Here is a 3,173-nt window from a genome sequence, read left to right on the forward strand (position 1 = left end):
TCAACAATATGAGTTTCTAATGCAACTCATCCTCTTTAAAAACACTAAAATGATTAAAAAAAACAACTGGGTCAGTAGGCTCAAAGAACCTCAGAGGCCTTCTTGACCAACTTTCATTTTGTAGATCTGGCTCACTGTATTAGCCAATCTGTCTATTCCTCCTTGACAGAATTTCAGGGACTAGTTTGTTGATTATTATATACCCCTGTAGCACTAATGTGATACCCATAGCATCTATGGCTCCTATGAATATGCTGGCAGAGTTCTGAATAACAAAATATAACAGATTCTCTTTTTGGAAGGTGAAACCAAAACATCTATTGCATCAATAAGCTTTTCTGGATGTTTCCCTACCTATTTTGCTCTTTTTTATGGTGCTAATTTTAATAGATTTTATTCTCCAGCACAAGAATTGCATTTCCAATTGTTTACAGTACTGATAAAGTGAAATGTTGTTCACTTCTCTCCCTCTGCACATTTAGGTATTTAGAATGCCCAAATTTACACACCAGCTTAAATGTTATTTTTAAACCACTACTGACCTGGCTATAAATTTGAGTTCTTCAATTTTTGGAAAGCTATGTGGAATGCTCTTTCTTCTGGTGTGTTTAATAAACCTTTTCAATGATGAATCCAGAAGAAACACATCCAGATGGGGCTGCTCCACCCCCTGGGAACCCACCAGGCATGCCTTCTGGCATGTCCCCTGCAGTACAGCTTAGCAATGATGGGGTTGCAGACCTTCTCCAATTCTTTCTGCTGATGCTCAAATTCTTCCTTCTCAGCAGTCTAGTTCTCATCCAGTCAGTTGATTATTTCATTACATTTGTTAAGGACCTTCTGTTTGTCTTCACCAATTTTGCCTTGCAGTTTTTCATCCTCTATGGTAGCCTTCATGTTGAAAGCATAAGATTCAAGAAATTCTTAGAATATACCTTGTCTCTCTGTTTCTCGTCCTCAGCCTTGTATTTCTCAGCCTCTTGGACCATATGCTCAATGACTTCTTTGCTCAGACATCCTTTGTCATTGGTGATGGTGATCTTGTTCTGCTTACCTGTGCTCATATCCACACCAAAAACATTGAGGATGCCATTTGCCTCAATGTCAAATGTTACTTCAATCTAAGGAACACCCCTGGGTGCTGGGGGGGATTCCTATAAGCTCAAATTTGCCAAGTAGGTTGTTATGCTTTGCACATCCTTTGTCATTGGTGATGGTGATCTTGTTCTGCTTACCTGTGCTCATATCCACACCAAAAACATTGAGGATGCCATTTGCCTCGATGTCAAATGTTACTTCAATCTAAGGAACACCCCTGGGTGCTGGGGGGATTCCTGTAAGCTCAAATTTGCCAAGTAGGTTGTTATGCTTTGCCATTGCTCTCTGACTTTCATAAACCTGAATAAGCACACCAGGCTGGCTGTCTGAATAGTTGGTATAGGTCTGTGTCTGCTTGGTGGGGATGGTGGTATTACATTTGATCAGAATGGTCATAACTCCACCAGCAGTTTCAATTCCAAGGGAAAGGGAGTGACATCCAATAGCTGCAAGTCCTCAGATTTATCTCCAAATAAAATGGCAGCCTGGTTAGATGGACCATAAGTAACAGTCTCATCAAGGCTCATAATCTTGTTGAATTCCTTGCCATTGAAGGAATCTTGCAGAAGCTTCTGGATTTTGGGGATTCGAGTGGAACCACTCACTGGGACAATATCATGAATCTGTGATTTATCTTGCTTGGCATCTCTTAAGCCCTCCTTTTCCACAGGGGCCATTGTGCCACAGAAGAGATCAGCACTCAGCTCTTCAAAATGGGCTTGGGTGATTGATGTATAAAAGTCAATACCTTCATAGGGGGAGTTAATCTCAATACTGGACTGGGTACTGGAAGAGAGGGTACCTTTTGCACATTCATAAGCAGTGGGAAGACAATGAACAGCCCTCTTGTTCTCACTGATGTCGTTCTGTTTTCACTTGAACTTGGCAATGAAATGGTTGACCATTCAGTTTTCAAAGTCCTCCCCACCCAAGTGCATGTCCCCAGATGTGGACTTGATCTCAAAGATGCCATCTTCAATTGTAAGAATGGAGACATCAAAAGTACTACCTCCAGGGTCAAATATCAACACATGTCTCTCTGCACCAACATTTTTTCCTAGCCATAAGCAATAGCAGCAGCAGTTGGCTTATTGATTATTTGGAATGCATTGAGACCAGCAATGGTTCCAGCATCTTTGGTGGCCTGCTATTGGGAATCATTGAAATAGGCTGGTACAGTGACCACATCATTTGTGACAGTCTTCCCAAGGTAAGTTTCAGTAATTTCTTCAGTCTTGGTCAAGACCACAGAAGATACTTGTTCTAGATGGAAACTTTTGGTCTCCCTTTTGTATTCCACTTGGACCTTAGACCTGCCTGCATCATTCACCACAGTAAAAGACCAATGCTTCATGTCTGACTGTACAACCGCATCATCAAATCTGTGACCAACAAGACATTTGGCATCAAAAATTGTGTTGGTGGGGTTCATTGCAACTTGATTCTTTGCAGCATCAACAATTAAACATTCTGTGTTGGTGAAGGCAATGTAGCTTGGGGTGGTCCTGTTTCCTTGGTCATTAGCAATGATCTCCACTTTCCTCTGCTGGAAGACTCTCCCGCAGGAGTAGGTGGTGCCAAACTCAATGTCCCTTTGACATGGTTGCTGGGGAGTCGGGGGTTGTAGCTGACCACTGTGGAGGAAGAAGGGCTGCTGCTGTGCTGAGTAGCCCCATTTTGCTCTTGGTAATCATTAGGTCACTCTGCATGTACCACATTAATTCACCCTATCCAAGGTCTTGAAAAATTTAATAAAACTGTATAAAGGGTAATAAAGTTGAAGAACTACTTACATGTAGTAAAGGTATATTCTATATATTCCATCATGTCCCTGGACCCATCTCCTCCCAAGGGAAGAAACCATTTGCTGAATGTTGAAATTCATAATACCAAAACCATCTATCACCTTTACTTTTAAAAATCCCTAGATAAAAGGACAACAAGTTTCACTAATTTTACATATCATCCTGGATCCTGTTAAAATAAAGTTGGGTGCATCAATTAACTCACAGATGGTTCAGAGCACTGAAGAAATTTAGAATGACTTTCTTAGGTACAGTAAAAATGATGAAAGT

The 3,173-nt window shown here is 41.0% G+C and overlaps 1 pseudogene; it reads right to left on the minus strand.

Annotated features, from left to right (window-relative positions):
- Positions 1-608: 608 nt before the first annotated feature.
- LOC118835950 lies at positions 609-2,925 on the minus strand (annotated as a pseudogene).
- Between the last annotated feature and the right edge of the window lie 248 nt (positions 2,926-3,173).

This window comes from Trichosurus vulpecula, chromosome 1 (genome assembly GCF_011100635.1).
Source record: "Trichosurus vulpecula isolate mTriVul1 chromosome 1, mTriVul1.pri, whole genome shotgun sequence".
Lineage (NCBI taxonomy): Eukaryota > Metazoa > Chordata > Mammalia > Diprotodontia > Phalangeridae > Trichosurus > Trichosurus vulpecula.